The sequence below is a fragment of the Quercus suber genome, unplaced genomic scaffold, assembly GCF_002906115.3.
Source record: "Quercus suber isolate HL8 unplaced genomic scaffold, Cork oak 2.0 scaffold_49, whole genome shotgun sequence".
Lineage (NCBI taxonomy): Eukaryota > Viridiplantae > Streptophyta > Magnoliopsida > Fagales > Fagaceae > Quercus > Quercus suber.
The window spans coordinates 73,837-92,044 of NW_027069514.1; positions in this window are offsets into that span (position 1 = coordinate 73,837).

Below are 18,208 nucleotides of genomic sequence, written 5' to 3' on the forward strand. Positions count from 1 at the left end.
AGCCCAAAGGTGATAAATACATTGTAAGCCCAAGTTTGAAACAAAGGGTTGAAGATTCCTAAGTACATTCTAACAAAAACCCATGAGAGTAAGATGAGAGCTTTATTGTAAATGGACCAAAGCCTAATGAAACAAAGGGCAAGGATCCATAAGAGGAAAGGGAGTGATATTGTAATTGGGCCTTCATTAGAATGAACTTAAGAATTTTCCAAGAGTATCTAAAGGGTAAAAGGAACCTTTTAATTGGGACATGAGCTTAATGAAAATGGGGCTTCTTTTTAGGCAACATTGCACCTCTAAAGTCAAAAAAATATAACCCCATTCCCATTTGGATTTGAGAGAAAGGAAAGCGCTTAATCAATATAGAGGATACATACCAAGAAGAAAGAAAACCCCCAAGAGACAATGGCTACCTCCACAAAAGACCCAATGGCACAAAGGATCCTTAAGGCTTTGGACGAACATGGAGAAGCTCTTAAGAAAATGGAAGGGCGCCTCACTAGGTTGGAAGAATCAAGGCTCAAGAAATCCACACATGTGGAAATCCATGACAATAAGGAGGAAGATGAAGAATGGGATGAAAAAGACAATGTAAAGGGGCAAGCATGAACTTAGCATAGGAAATGAAGAGAAGAAGAAGAGATTAAGCATATACCTGAGCAGTAAGGGAAGGCATAAGGCGGGTGATGTTGAACTTCTTATAGTCCAAACCCTTAAGAAGCCACGGGCATAGGGAATGTCACTCCCTAATGAATTGTACTCAGCATCGGTCATAGAGTGTGGGGCAAGCATGAACTTAAAAGGATCCATCAGAGTTTGTAGGTTATCCCTACCCACCAATTGACATCGCACCCTCTCTGCCAAGTAGAGTGCCATCAAGCATGTTCCTTTAAAGGCCGAGTAATCTCCGAAGCAATAATGGCGGCAACTTCCAAGTCTAGTTAACCTATGAAGATGCAAGGTCAGAATAGGAATATCCTAAGGAAAATGCATGAAGAAGCATGAAAAATTAGAACTCTTAAACTTACCTCATTCAAAATTAACCCTGCAAGGTGGGCCCTCACTCCGGGGAACTCCTTCAAAATTAAATCGGTGCTCGAGGCTATAAGGCCATACCTAACAATCCATCACTGTAAGAAGGAGCACAAGCCATAGGTTAAATGCAAGATGATAGTTTGCAAGATGGCAGATTGCAAGAAGACAGTTTGCAAGATGATACAATTTGCAAGACTACAAGCTACAAATGGAAATGCAAGGAATGGAAAGAGAATTAACCTCAAAGAGCTTCCAAGGCCCCGCAAGCTGTCGTAAGGTACCCCGGTTGAAAGTGTCAAAGGTGAAGTAAAGATAGGCGAGACATGCTTGCCCCATAGTTGGCCCTTCGTGCCTCTCCAAAGTTTTGAAAGAGGGTCAACCACCTCAAGGACACCGTTTGCCCACCATTGGCAAAAAAGTAAGCTCCCAACAAATGTAAAAGGAAATCCCTAGCCATGCAGACATGCTCCTTCGTAGTCCTCTGTGGGAAAAGCATGCAATCCAACACCAAGTTGAAGTAGCGAATGGTCTTAGTGGAGTACTTCCTCCCCAACATGTCGAGACCCAGCTAGATGCTCGACACGCCGTCCAAACTAATGATGGCCCCTTCAAAGCTAAGACCAATCATGCGGTAAAAGTCGTAGGGAGTCACCATCATCTCTCACTCAGCAATATGAAAGGTGTGAGTAGTATCCCACCACCTCTTAATAAGACAATGCACCAAGGTAGCACTTGTGAAACTTTCAAAAAAAAGGCCAATGATAGGCTCAAAGCATGCTTCCTCGATAAAGGCCCTAGTTTCAAGGACGAGAATGTTGTACCACTCCACCACCTTATTGGTGCTTCCCCTACCAGCATAAGAGGATGATGAATGTAAAAAAGGAAGATAACATTAGATTCTCGATTCAAGTGAAAATGATGAAAAATGAGATTTTCGATGCAAGAATAAAGATAAAAAGAAGGATGCAATGATGGTCAGATATGAAAATGACAAAAAAGGGTGTTAGGATTACATATAGAAGTGAAATAGTTGAAAAAGAAGTGAAAATGGGCCGAGTAGGGCCTCTTCCAAGTGTCTCACGTACGCAGGTCAAAGCCGACATATGTAGATAAGGCCTCATGTACATAGGATAGAACCCACGTATGCAAGACCTCAAGAACATACCTACGCACACAAAAACAAAGCTGTGTACGCATGAATTCAAGCTATGTACGCAGGCCCAAGCCCACGCATGCAGAGGCATAGACAGACAGAAGTAGTTTTTCGACATTTTCAAGCAGACATCATCCAAAATCAATCCTAAACATGTTCCTATCCCTCCTAATGTGTCAGGTTTTCATCTAAACTGATCCCACAACAAAACCCAAGCATTTACTTGGCCAAAAACACATTAAAACGAAAGATCAGAGAGAAACTTGAAAATGAGAAAAAGTTTGAAAACTTACAGATCCAACCATAGAGATGCGATTCGCTGGCCGGTATGTCAATAGTGGAGGCCCCATCAGTTTCATTGCCCCACTCCAATGGGTGAGGTGGAATGCATCAGAAAAAAGGACGTTGTAGGACTTCTTAGCCTTGGGTGCCATTGGAGAAAATGAAGAAAGTTTAGAGAGAAAATGAGAGAATTGGGGAGCTGAGAGAGTGAGAGAATAAAAAAAAATAGTGTTTTGTGTTTTGTGTACATAAAAAATTTGAAAAAAAACAAAAACAAAAACAATGTGTGTTTTGTGTACATTGGTATTTGTGTACTTTGGATGGCCATTGAAACAAAATTTTCTAAACTTTGTATCTCTTGTAACTTAGATGGGCATCTTCATGCACAACTAAACAAGTGAGCTTTGTGGCTCTTGTTTGTGATGAGTAAGATTAAGTTATCTCTTGGACTTAGCACTCGTATCACTCTTTTTGACAAGAATGACTAGAAAATCCTAAGAGAAAGACATAAATAATCATCTCACTACTGTTGCCCGCCAATCATGAAAGACATCTATATGCTTTGGCATAGCAAAAGTGTGATGTCAATGACATTTGTGTGTTTCAGCATAGCAAAATTAGAATGTCAAATATCATTGGGTATTTCTTTTCTCTCTCTTATATGCCCATGCATGATATGCTAAATTAAAAAGAAAAAATGCAAAGAAAATAAAAAAGCAAAAAGATCAAAAATGCTTTAAATATAATTGCAAGCATGTATTCTAAGAGATGTGAAAGTTATAAGATGTACCTCGAAGGTAATAGTCCCCATCAAACAGTTATGATTGTGTGTGAATTAAAGTAATTTTCTCATAACTCAAATCATCATTACATGTATACACTTATGCAATCTTGCGAAGTTTTTTTACACACAACACGCAATATTCTTTGCTACTCTTGATACATGTGCAGGTACAATATGATTTAGCCATCACAAGGTTTTACATGTGTTAATATATACTCACTAAACTGTCTTGACTTGTTTTTAAAATATAAAATTTGTTAGACTTGTTTAGTATTGTGTGTGTGTTTTTGAGATCCATGTGCTTAAAATTTTATTGAGAGATGTTTTTGAGAGTTTAATATGTTGATTGGATCATTGGTTGAGTTGCATGTTGGATTGCATTCATGTCTGTATTTTTCTATTCTCGAAAAATTGTTTTCAAAAGCTGGCTCGACACCTCCTCGATACCTAGCTATTTGTCAAGCTTCTTAAGTTTTTTCTTATCGTAATCTCAACAACTTCTCGACACCTGGTGGATCGATCGAGAAAATTTCTACCTCCTCAATAGCTTCTTGATAGCTGAGTCGATCAATCGAGCTTCTATTCCTGGTTCTGGTGGTTTGTTCCTCGACACCTTCATCTATCGACGGCCAATTCCTCAAGCTTTTTCAAGTTTTTCATCACTTGGTAAGCTTTAATTCTCTCATTCTTCATGCATTTCATGTTTTAAAACCTAGGTTTTTGGGGGGTTTTGAAAATTTTTGGGTTTTTCAAAATTGATGAGTGTTTGTTGAAATTTTGGGATGGCTTTTCACTTAAATGAGTTTAAAACTTCATGCATTGCATAACATATGCATTATAACAGTATTTTCATGCATTTAGATGTGTGCAATCTGTTTGTGTGCTGGTAGGATTGTATTGGGCTGAGCCTATGATGAAATTTCTTTTGCATGTCACATGTTCATGCATTTTTCATGCATACGTACTCTCTATTCAATATACTTGTTATATTTGAATTACTTTGGGACTTTTCTGATTGTCTCTCTCTCTCTCCCCTTCTCTTTGTGTTTACGTTAGTCATGTCTATGGCACCTAAGCATAAATCTATTCTATTTCGGAACCTTTTTCATTCTAGGGCATCATCTTCATCTGATCCTACTCCTTCTAACATTCAGTTCCGTGATGAGGATGCTCGAAAGGCTTTCTCTGAAAACTTTTCTAGACGAGGTGTTCATTCGGAACGCCAAGTCATTTTGGTGGATTTCGCTGACACCGACCTTCTTATTGTCATTCACAATCGGGGATGGGAGTTACTGTGTGATGTCTCGGTCACCTATCCTCTCGTGCTTTTCTAGGAGTTTTACTCCAACATGCACGGGATTGATCGTTCAATACCTCTTTTCTTCACTCGCGTTCAAGGTATGCACATTCTTGTCACACTGCAACTTGTTGCGAATGTGCTTCGAGTTCCTAGGATAGAGTTTTCTGACTATCCTAGTTGTGAGCGTCTAAGGACTGTGTCCAAGGATGAGCTCATGTCCGCTTTCTGTGAACGTCCTTTTGACTAGGGTGAGTGTCAGTTTACACCATGTCAACCATTTTCTAAAGGTCCTAGATTTTTTAACATAGTGATGACCTTTGTACTCCATTCTCTCTCTCACTACAACTCCATTACTAGCCTCGTGCTCGATTTTTTTTTTGTCCCTACTTAAGCATCTTACTATAGACTTTCCTTCTCATTTCATTCTTTTTATCATAGATGTTCATTTAGATTCGGCGTCTCGTGATAAACTCATCTTTCCTTCTGCTATCACGAGGATTCTATGCCATTTCTCTATCCCTTTTCTGGTGTTCGACCATTTCTTTGTTATGTGTGCCATAGATGCTGCTACCATAAAACGTAGTGAGACGCAGTTTAGGTCACGGCAGGAGTCAGCAGCACTTCCCTCCCGTTCGACTCCTTCATCTCGATCTGCTCCATCCACATCCGCCCCCTCCTTTTCCGTGGATGATGTAACTTTAGGAGACATCATGGCGCAGCTGCAACGCATGGATGCTCTCCTTGATACACTCTTTACTGAGTTGTATCAGGTGAATGTTCGTGTTGGTCATTTTGCATGACGGCAAGCGACCATGGGTGGTTTTGCTTCTGAGACTTCTCCTCCACCACCTCCTGTAGCTTCTGATTTTGCAGCTGAGGATGATGATGGCGATGACTATGATGCTTCTGATGATGATGATAGAGAAGCTAGCTCTACCGATGAGATGTTTACTTGACACTAGTACCCTTTATCACTCATGACAAAAAGGGAAAATAGTTTTAAGATACGAGAGTAGTCATTCTCAGGGGGAGAGTTAGTATAGGACCATTTTGATAAAGGGAGTGTTAATATGAGGGATGTAGTGAGGATTTTATGTATCTTCACTTTTCTTTCTTTGATAGATACATTGTTCTTGTAGACATTTTTTATACACATACATTGTACTTATCTTCTTTATATGTTGATGTATGTTTTTCTTTCACCTAACCCTTACATGTGTTGTTTCTTTTCTCTATTTATATGCATGTTTCTTATACTTGTATGCAATCTATTATTTCTATTTCACACTAAGATGTCTTGATGACTTTTGTTTAAAGTGTTTCAAAAATATAGGTTGTCAAAGTCTACTTGGCATAAACTTTCTTCTTGCAAAGTTTTTCAAGAGTTTGTATTATGATAGATTTTAGTGTATTCAACAAGTGAATATGAGTTGAGTGATTTATGACTTCTCTCATATGTTCATTTGTTTGTTGTGATTTTATCACGAATTGTCAAAAGTAGAGATTGTTATGATATATGTGGTTCACTTGTTAAAAACATATGTCATTCTTTTATGTAATTGGCTAATCATTAAATAAAACGCATTTTACTTATAATTGGGTAGTTCTAGGTATTTTTAATACTTCAAGAAACAAGGTTTCAAGATCAAGTGTTGAAGTCATCAAATCTGTCCAAGAAATAAGTTGAGAAAGTGCAAGTTCATTAAAGCTCGACAGCTAACTCGACAATTGCATTTATCGAGCTTAAGAAAGCTGTTCCAGCCCCATGTGCTTGACACCTGCTCGACAACTCCTATTTGTCAAGATTTATGAAATTTAGAATTTTGATCTAATTTTCTTGGGATCCATGTTTATATGTTTAGGCCTTTTTTTCTCCTAACCCTAGACATATAAAAAGATTGTTTTAAGGGCCATCAAATAGTACACTAGTTGCACAAGCATTGAACAAAGTCTATTCAAGCAATTTGTAACCGGAGACAAAGTTTTGCCCTAGTTCATCATTCCTGAAGAAGCTGCTGTGTATGTGCACCTTTGAGTTTTGTGACTAAGTATCTTCTTGATCTTCATCGTTAGGATGGACTGAAGAACTTTGCAGCCAACAACCTTCTACAATTGGCAATTAAAGTCGCGTACTGGGATCCGCATATTGGTTAGTCACGTACTTGGGAGTCGTGCATCAAAAGGAGAAATTGTCACTATAGAACAAGTCCAATTGGGTATTGGGGTAAGGGTTCAACTGTAAGTTGGTATAAGGTACTGGGATTCTTTTACTCGTAACCGTTTATTGTGATAATAGTGGAATTTCGAGAGTGGTGACCTGAAAATCACCCGGTGGGATTTTTGTCTTTAGGTTTTCCCCATTTGTAAACAAATCACTGTGTTATTTATTTTCCGCTGCATAATTAGTTTATTGGTGATTTGTTTATACTACCACACGTTTGCATGTTAATTAACTTAAATAATTCACTTGGCTAAAGTAATTAGTTAATTTGTCACAAGGGGTCAATATGTTTTTGTCCTATCACTACTCATAGATCCCAGTGTTACGTTGGCGTAATTCTTATCCCTTAGTCAGCAGATAGCATCATATCTGTAAAAAGATCTTAAGAGAGAGAATATGATGACTTGACACCTGTCCTTGTATCTAGTCGTGTTCCTTAGAGTATAAAAGGAACATGCAGCTGAACTTCTAAGGCAAGAACCCAAGATACCAACCAGATATTTTGATATGAAAGTAGAGAGTTGGTAGGAGAAAAAGACAATCTCATTGTAAACTGATCTCTTTCTCCATACATAATACAAGTTAAGCCAAGCAAGAATGTTTTGTTCTTGCTCAAATCATGGTTTTTTATCCCTTCTCTAGGGTTTTCCACGTACATCCTATATTGTTTTCTTGATCAGCTTCTTCTTCTTGTTTAAATGTGCGTCTTTTTCATGTCCTACCATAACTTTCTTTATTTCTTGTTTGAATGTCATGTAAAAGCTTGCATATTTTCAAGCTTTCTCATGAAAATGTATTGTTATATAATTTATTTCACTCACATAATGTCACACCCTAAACCCCAAAGGGTCCAAAGCATGAGAAAGACGCCTCGAAGTACCTATAGATTTTTTCCTTTTTGACAATCCAATCCACAAAAATCATATCAAGTACTAACATCAAGAATTATCATAATAATTCCATTGAATATACGCTCAAAGTAAGTCAGAGCTCTAAACAATAATTACAAGGACCATTGGCCACAAAAGAATAGATGTCTTAATAAATAATTACATATCATCAGTTTGTCCCATTAGTGGGAATAACGTCACAACCACTATAATATACAAAAGAATGAGTTAAGTCTATTCTAAGATATACATCATCTAATATCTCCATTACAAAAGTTCAATCTCCATCAATAGTTAGTCTAACTACTGTTAGCCATGAAAAAATTGTCTCAAAAGATTGTTACCTATTCTAAAAAGTTTATAAATTAATGGAATGAGACAGAGCCCAGTAAGTAGCATAATTAATTGGGGTGGGGGAAATGCAAGTTTCATTTTCAATAATAGTAATATGATATGACAAGAATGATTGAATAATGAAATACAAAGTTTCTCAAAGTAAATACCTTAAAACTATATACTATAATCTGTGAGCACCAAATATAATTTCCAAAGTCATAATATCTAACATAAGATAAATTATCACAAATATACTACACTACCACTTAAACTGATTAGGGGATCAACCCATTCACAACTGGCATGATATTGTCATCTCTGGTACGCAGACTCTTGGCCCTGTGGACAGTAGCCTTACCTCTTTTGCATAAGCTCACAACACAATACTTTTAAGAAAACATATATCCATATAGAATTTTCCAAAATGTGTTTAACCCAAAAACAACATTTATAAAACATTGTTATTTTCCAAAAATCCCATTGAAAAGCTACTTACCTCGCAACCGCAAAATCCTAATTTTTCAAGCTCCAAGGAGATTAGCTAGAACCTAAACAATATCAAGTAAACCTATCACAATAAGCATAAAGCTTGAAATTGCATCTAGCTACAATTTAGGAATTGCCAAATAAGCATTTAATTAGGCAAGCCTAGTATTTAACCTCATCAATAATAATATATTTCACTTCCAAAGTTTCTCCACAAATTGATTCACAAGGCATAAACTCAAATTTATAAAGTTAACCCATTTAATATCATCTCCAACATTATGACTAGCTTCCATAAAATTTACACTACATCATTAAGAGACCCATGAAAGCAAAATCAAAATATCCTCCAAGACAAGAAATTTAAAACTTCAACTAACTCCAAATAAACCCAATAGCAATAGAAAAATTAAATTTACCAACCATCACATGTTATAACTTAAAACCCCTAAATTTTCTACCATACATAAACTTTAAGTAGTCATCATTAGCACAAATTATATACCCACTCATCAAATAATTCCATCTATACAAAACTCATACATAAAAACACATAAATATCACTTCCAATACACATAAATCACATGGCTATCATTATTAAAACTTAGATAAAAGTAACCTCAAGCAAAAGTGTAAAACCCACCAAAAAGATTAGAAATTTTTACCTCAAATAAAGGATGTGAAGGTGTTTATGGGTTCCAAAGAATTTTCTAGTGATCTTGCCGGAAAATGATGGTGGAAATGGTGGTGGTGGTGGTGGTGGTGTGGAAGTACCGGTGAGAGGATAAAAGAGTAGAGAGGAGTGTATGAGAGAAAACAAAACAAAAAAATGAAAAGAAAGGAAGAGTGAGCCAGCCAAAGAGTAAAGACATGTGAAAATGAGTGGTAGGGAAGGGGGTTAGATGGGGCACGTGCGAACCCAAAAAAATCTGATCTTACACCTAATTAGGCACAAAATCATTAAAAGACTCCCTAGTGAACAGTAAAGGAAGCAAAAGACTATTCCTCCAATGAAGCATGTATATCCCAAAACCACTCTCAATGGATCAAGCATATCAAGCATATCCTCAGTAAGGAAGCAGAAGATTTTTCCCCAATGGATCGAGCATATCAAGAACACTATCCCCAGTAAGGAAGCAAAAGATTTTTCCCCAATGGATCAAACACATCAAGCATCATCCCAATAAGGAAGTAAAAGATTCTTCTCTAATGGATAAAGCATATCAAACATCATCCCCATGAAGGAGGTAGAAGATTCTTTGCCAATAGACCCAAGCATATTTAAAAAAAAAATCCCCAGTAAAGAAGCAGAAGATTCTTCCCTAAAGTGTCCCTGGTGGATCAACTACACCTAAAGTATCCCCAGTGAGAAAGCAAAAGATTCTTCCTCAAAGTCCTCAGTGTACCATGAAGGAGGTAGAAAATTCTTCTCCAGTGGATCACACATCTATACTACTCTTTAGCGAGTCCATTCCTACTACTCCTCAGTGAGTTTCTCAGCCCCAAGTAAATCATGAAAGAGGCAGAAGATTCCTCCCCATGCACACCTACTCCTCAACGACTTTTCACCATTCCTAGTGGATCCAACAATCAAGACTACTCGTGCATGTATTCTCCAGGAATTGAACATACAAGCACGGTAGAAAAAGGTAGAGATAGAGATAGAAAAAAGAGATCAAGGTCAACCCGAGGCAAAAGGCTCACCAGGAAAGGTAGAGAAAGAAGTGAAGAAGACAAAAGGAGCAAATCACCCAGAGAAGTTTGAGGCAAGAGCCTCGGATGGACACCACAGAGACTATATCCTTTTGTTGTTTGTTGGGTTAGCTCGTAAGAGCACCTTTTTTTTTTCTTTTTCTTTTTCTTTTTTTAAGTGACTCTAGGATAGTGAGTCACTCGCCATTTACTTGCAAATGGCAAAACAGGTTCTGGGATAGTGAACCTATCATTGCTCGTTTCCTAAGCAACAAAGGTGGGAATTTAGACATACAAATCCCATGCAATTCGCTGGAGTTACACCCCACCCCATGTATGTGTGATGTGTGTTGTGTGCGTGGGTTGGGCCCACGCCTTACGTTAAAACAAAATGTTTTATCTCTGATTCTTTTGATTCCATTAGTGAAGCTCACAAATCAAAAGAAAGGCATCTGTAAACACCGCATTTTGTATCCCTTACTACTCAAGGCCCCATTCCCTAATGATGCTCAAACTCTAAGGCCCAATGCTAGTTTCAAATATCAAATTGACTTGAGGAGTGTTAAAATGGAAAATATAACTTTTAAATGAGCAAAAATATTTTTTTTGAAAATAAAATGACCAAGGAGGCCCTCAGCCCACGTACGTGGGTAGCAGCCTACGTACATGGGCCAAAGCATGCGTACGCCTATGTACGTAGTTAGGATTTCAGAAGCAAGTTTAAAGGCAAGTTTTCTGCAATAATGGTTGAGGTTTGGAATGAATCCCACATCGTCTAGGAACTGTTCTAAACCCCATTTTTTCCACTATATAAAGCCTTACATGGTACATTTTCAAAACACACAGAAATCCCACAAGAAAAACCTAAGATTCACTAGAAAATAGTGAATCAAAAAGGAGTTTTTCACAAAACACTCACAAGTCAATTTTATTTTATTAGGACCTTTTTTGGCCCCAATCATTACTTTCAAGCTCACACGGTGGTCGTCTTAACCCAACTACCCTTGAAGTCCGTACTTCGGGCCGTCGACTACATAGGAAGAATTGCAAAGTGGAGTACCATCCTGGGGGCCTTCGACGTTAAATACATGCCTCGGACTGCCATAAAGGGCCAGGTTCTGGCAGACTTGACGGCGGAGTTCGCTGAGCTAACTATAGAAGTGGGAACCGAGGGAAGGATCGCTGACGAAAGGCCAATTGGAGCGGTCTCTGTCCCGAGGCCACCATGCTGGAAAGTATATGTTGATTGCGCAGCAAACCAAAGAGGGTCGGGAGTAGGACTAGTCTTAGTGTCCCCTGAAGATCATGTCATAGAGAAATCCCTGAGGCTTGGATTCCCGGCCACAAACAACGAGGCCGAGTATGAGGCATTATTGCAGGGTATGGCCATGGTACGGAAGATGGGGGGAATGTCGGTGGAGATGTTCTCAGACTCAAAACTGGTAGTGGGACAGGTAAAGGGAGAGATAGAGGCCCGAGATCCGAGAATGCAAGAATACCTGAGCCAAGTCAAGTGCTTGCAGTCGGACTTCGACCCTTTCAGTCTGTCTCATATCCCCAAGGGTGGGAACAGCCATGCCGATTCATTAGCCACACTCGCAACTTCCTCGGCAGACGGTCTACCTCGGATTATACTTGTGGAGCACCTGGAGAGGGTGAGTGAGGTGACGAAGGAAGCGATCCCCATCCTTAAGGTCGGAGTGGGTTCCAGCTGGATGGACCCCATTGTGAGATTCCTCAAAGATGATATCCTGTCCCAAGACAAGTCAGAGGCTGAGAAAGTACGAAGAAAAGCTCCTCGGTTCTGGTTATCCGAGGATCACAAACTATACAGGCACTCCTACTCAGGGCCATACCTGCTATGCGTCCACCCCGAAGCAGCAGAATTACTGCTCGAAGAGCTGCACGAAGGAATCTGCGGGAGCCACACAGGGGGGAGATCATTGTCTCACCGAGCCGTCACACAAGGATACTAGTGGCCGGGGATGCAGCAAGAGGCCTAGGATTATGTCAAAAGGTGTGACCAGTGCCAAAGGTTTGCCCCGAATATCCATCAGCCAGGAGGGGTCCTTAATCCCTTGTCCAGTCCGTGGCCATTCGCCTAATGGGGCTTGGACATTGTAGGACCATTCCCCAGAGTGCCAGGGAATAAGAAGTATCTGTTGGTAGCCACGGACTACTTTACCAAGTGGGTCGAGGTCGAGCCACTGGCCAACATCAGGGACATAGACACAAAGAAATTCCTTTGGAGGAACATTGTGACACGATTCGGGATCCCCCACACCCTTGTCTCAGATAATGGGCTCCAATTCGATAGCAAGGCCTTCAGGAGGTACTGTCATGAGCCTGGTATCACAAATAGATACTCAACGCCCGGCTACCCTCAGGGAAACGGGCAAGCCGAGGCCGTCAACAAGGTCATCGTCAGCGAGCTTAAGAAGAGACTGGACGACGCCAAAGGGAGATGGGTAGAGGAGCTGCCCCACGTTCTCTGGACATACCGGACCATGCCCCGGCGGTCAACGGGGGAAACACCCTTCGCCTTAACTTATGGTGCCGAGGCGGTGATCCCCCTGGAAATAAGCTTCCCGACGCTAAGGACGAGATCTTTCACCCCAGGCAGCAATGATGAATTGCTGGGGAGGAGCCTGGACCTGGTAGAAGAACGAAGGGAACGAGCGATGATCCAGCTGGCCTATTACCAACAAAAGCTCAAGCAGGGGTATGATACCAATGTGAGACTTAGACTACTAACACCGGGGAACCTGGCGCTAAGAAAAGTCGTAGGGGCTGCTAAGAACCCTTCTTGGGGAAAGCTGGGACCCAACTGGGAGGGGCCCTACCGAGTTACGTCAGTAGCGGGGATAGGTGCATACTACTTAGAAGATCTAGACGAAAAACCTGTACCTCGTCCATGGAATGTAAATAACCTAAAAATGTATTATTATTAATGAAGAAGCCTTTTTGGATTCAAATGCTTACGCTATTATGACTATGTATCTCGCATTCTGACGACTAGACTAAGTGTTAGACAGAACCAAGGCATTGCATGGTCCTCGGACTCAAGCCTATGGGGAAACTAACTACTTCAAAATATCCTAAGTGTTAGACAGAACCAAGGCATTGCATGGTCCTCGGACTCAAGCCTATAGGGAAACTATCTACTTCAAAATATCCTAAGTATTAGACAGAACCAAGGCACTGCATGGTCCTCGGACTCAAGCCTATGGGGAAACTAACTACTTCAAAATATCCTAAGTTAGGAAAGGGTCAAAACCCTACCTAACCCGGGGGACATAAGGGGACTGCCCACGCATACATTCCTTCCCCTTATCATTGTTACTGACGTAATTGGCCGAGATACAATTCAAGATTAATTCATGCAGATAAAAAGAAAAGAGAGGAAGCAAATAGCATGTAAACGAATAAGCAACCAAAATAGATAAGGGAAATTAAACTCCCATTACAACGATGTGTCCATAAAATTTGCGTGGCAGGGGCCACATTACATAAAAATAAAAAAGGAAGAACAACCAAATAAGATAAGATAAAATAAAAAAAGGGTAGGAAAAGATCATGCAAGTAGCAAAGGTAAGTTGGACTGATACGCCAAGGGATCTACTCCTTCTGCTCAGGCTGGACAGGGGCAACCTCTGAGTCCTCTGAGCCCTGGCCTAAGGGGATGGCCTGCAGGGGTACGGCGAGAATGGCTGCTTCCTCGGTGGTGGGGATTTGAGCGTCGGAAGGGACCTACGCTACCTCTTAGGGCGCCTCCTCGCTCGGATCTTCCCTTAGTTCAGCAGCCCCTACCTCCTCAACAATCTCCCCAGCCTCGGCGCCATCAGGGGTAGCCTTGTGGATGGCAGGGGGGTAGTACACGCTCTCAGCCTTCCACAGGTCGGACGAGGCCTCCACCCCAGCTTGTTTGAGGGCCTCAGGCCAGACCTGGGAGCAGTAGCGCTTATATACCCCCGAAACTTGAGCTTTATAAAGGGCCTCTATCTCAGCCACCCCCTCAGCGCAGTCTCGGCCTCCTCCTTGGCAGCCAGGGCATCCTCCTTGCCAAAATTTACCTCGACCTTAACCCGTTGAGCCTCATCTCTGGCCCACTCTGCCTCCCTCTGGGCCCCCTCGGCCGTAGCCACCTTAGCTTGAAGATCGGCGATCAGCTCCCTCGCGATCCTCAGCTGCTCCTCCGCCTCGCCCAGGCGCCTTGTCTGCTCCCTGGCCTGGTTCTGAGCACCCTCAAGACCAGACTCTGCGCTGTCCCGAGCCCTGGTCATCTCCTTCAAGTCGTCTCGGGCCTTGGCGAGGTCAACCTCGGAGTTCTTCAGGGTCCGAGTAGCCTGAAAGCGCCTATCACGCTCTTGGTCGAAGGCCTTCCCCTAGTCGTTGGCCGCCTCCTCCAATCTATAGGTAGCCTGGACAGCCTGCCAGAGTAGCCAATGCACTATAAGCCCAACTCAAAAAAAAAAAAAAAAAAAAAAGAGAGAGGAAAGGGAAGGGAGTCGAAATTATAGTTCTTACCATCCCCTGATACCGTTTAAAGCTGAGGAAGACCTGCTTACTCCTCAAAGAGTCCAGCTCGGCCATGTCCGCCGGGAGCAGCAGGCACCTCTCCAGCGCGTCAGCCACATGCGCACCTTCACCCTCATTGAAGTCTCTGAGGGAGGCATCATCCTTCAAGGGCTCCCCATGGAGCATTGGGGCTGGGAGCCAGGCCTGAGCCTCGGACGAGGTGGTGTCGACCTGCCTGTCCTGGCTCTTGCCGCCTATCTTAATCTACTTGGACGGCCGTAGAGTGTTGTCCTCCTCCTGCGAGAACACTGGCTTTTCCTCCATAAGCCTTTTGCCCTTATCCTTCTTCTTCTTGGGGTCGGTAGGCACGGACCCAAAAGGCAGGCTCGTCTGGGAAGGAGGAGGAGAAGGAGGAGGAAGCTTCTGCTAGGCGGAAGTCGACCTAGTCTTGGGAGGAAGAAGAGGGGGAAGCTTCTGCTGGGACTTCTCCGGTTGGCCTTCAATCAGGTCCAACAAGCTGGTGGGGGGTTTCCTCTTGTAACCCATAGTTGGCAGAGGAGGGGCTTCTGAAGTGAGGAGGTCTGCTTCTGTCAAACAAGGGTCGCCCAAGTCTCCAAGAGGGTCCTCGGACTGATCAAGCTGGGTGAAAATGTCAAACGCGTCCTCTTCCCTCTTTGGATCCTCCTCGGCAGCCTCGGCGAATACTTAGGAAGAAGAGGGGACGGCTAAGGTAACAACTTCTGGATTGGAGGGCTCCTCGGGGAACAGAAATTCGTCCTTGGTCACAGTAATTCTTTGAAGCCAAGGGTCGTTCGCTTGGATCACATGCTTCGGAACCGGGAATGATTTCTGGACAGGAGTATACCCCAAGATTTTGTGGGCATCTCTAACTTGATGGTCATCCTCGTTTACAAAAATTGATGCCCTCAACACCTTCTGCAAATCCTCCCAGTTGACCAGGTGGAAGTGGTGCTTAAAATCGTGTAGGTCTACAAGGAGAAAACACCACCACATTAGTAACAAAAAAAAAAAAAGGAAAAATACAAGAGAACTTAAAACCCCTCCTACTCCCACTGCCCCACCTGGTATTCCCTCCGTTGTTGGGCACTGAAGGCCATCGTGCCACTCCTCGGACAAGATGAGGAAATCCTCATTCAGCCCCTTGCTGGACTCAAGGAGGCACTGGATGAGCCATACCCTGTCATCCCTCGTCTTCAGGTAATAGGACTTGCCCTTAAGGAGCTGAAGGTTGTAGCACCAGTTCACGTCATGGTGGGTCAACCTTAGCCCCATCTTCTCGTTCAGGGCGTCCACACAGCCCAAAATCCTAAAGACGTTTATTGCACACTGGGTAGGGGCCAACCGGAAGTGCGTGAGGTAGCCCCTCATCACCGGCCCCATGGGGATCCTCATCCCCCCTTCGAGGAAGGCGATAATGGGAATTACCACTTCGCCCTCCTGTCTTTGTAAGAGCCAATCCCCATCCTCACAGTATCTCAGACCTACATTACTAGGAATCTCATAGTCGACGATGAATTTCTCCATCGCCTCCTCAATGTAGACGTATTTCTTAAACCTACCCATCCTAATTGACGCCTAAAGGAACTAAGAAAGAACAGGTGAAGGAGAAGAAAGGGTAAAGAGGAAGAGAGCTCAGAGAGGGATAGAGCGACTTACTGGAAAGAGGAGGAGCTCCTCGGACAGGCTTTTTATGCTGGAGATGTAAGTGAGAGTGTGGCTGAACTCAGGAAGGACGTGCGAGAATTCTTGATTGCAAATAAGAAACAGGAAGAAGCAGTTCGAATGGGTATTTATACCCCAAATCGAAGAGCCATGCAGGTTTTCCCGCCCATAAATGCGAGACAAACCTCCACCGTTGGATTGGTAACGCCTCGTTAGACATGAGGAGCACAGAGCCGCCTGAATTTAATGATGGGCACATTACGCGCTCCGAAACGTCAGCAACGCGCTTTGGGCAGATGAATAAACCCCAGTGTTGACGGGGAGTAAGGCTCGACTGGGCACGGAGCAGGCCCGAGGATGTCAAAATCCTTCTCCCCGCCCGAGGATGCGTGCAGCAAGATTTTGAGGGGCTATTGTGGGGCCAGAAAATCAGGCAGCCTCGGCCCACCTCAAACTAAGCCCAGAGGCCCGCGCCGAGGATGCATGAGGGGTCTGAGGATAAAAGCGCAGGTCCGACCCCCGAAAAATGTATCGGAGGATGGCCTCGTCCTCGGGCATCTGAGACCTCGGAAGAACACGAGCACCACCCCACCAAAGAGGGGTCTTCTTGAATATTCGAGGAGGAGAGGTTCCAGTGCCACGCATCGGCGACGGGAACACGGCGAAGGAGCAAGTCTTAGGCGAGCTGTCACCTCTGCATTGAATGCCCTCAACTAACGTCCTGGCTGCATTAATGAGGACAGGACTCCTGAACAGCGCTACCTTGGGTGCTACAACCCACTGGAGGAATGGGGATGCGGCTGATGGGACAGGATCTCAAGTGGTGGCCTGAATAATCAACAAATGGAGGGTTAGGATCAGTTTAGAGAGGTATATAACATAAGGAGTCTCTCCTGAAAAGGGGGAGAAAAAAAAGGATCTGCATTAAGAAGGACTGTAACGACTTGTGTTCTTTGGACCTTTGTAATCAATCTTTAGAGAAATAATAAGAAGGCCAAGCCTCGGGAGACATGCCCGAGAAGCATCATTGTGCACCTCAATTCACGTTTAGGTTGATAAACCCACATGCAACTATGCAAGGCAGTTGCATCCCTTACTAGGGCCTAGTTCTTGAGCTCACTCTCTATAAATTCATTGAAGGGCAAGCTGGGCTTGGGTCCACTCTCTCTCAACTTGAAGAAGAGCCCAAACCTGGTCCCTACAGGTACAAAATGCAATGTCTACACGGCGGGTTACGAGCCTCAATCAGACCACCAAATTGAAAAATATCATGAAATCAAATTTTAATAACCAGTATGCACTCACACAAATTTGGTCTTACCCAATGTGATTATGAAAAATTAATTTTAATTGGTCCAATATAGGTCTAATTTAAATTCAATGATGTTTCACAATCCCATTGGTCAAGACCATGGAGACCATAAAATGCCATGGAGGTCCATGCACTTAATTTAATTCGAGAGGTGAAACATAAATGAAATCCTCAATTTTTGGTTGGAATATTTTATCTTTGATTGATTATATATAATACTAATTGACTGAATTTAAGGCACAAGGTGAGGGGTTTTAAGTCAAAAATTAGAAAAAATCATAGCATTGAAATTAAAATTAGCACTTAGAGGGCTAAGTAGCGCTATCCAAATCAACCCGCCACCCGCCCAACCCACCCCACTCGCCCGGACCTGACCCGGAACCACCCGATCTGACTGCTCTGGCGGTCGGACTCGGGTCTTGACTTCAAAAACCACTCGCCCGGACCTGACCCGGAACCACCCGATCTGACTGCTCTGGCGGTCGGACTCGGGTCTTGACTTCAAAAACCCGCCGC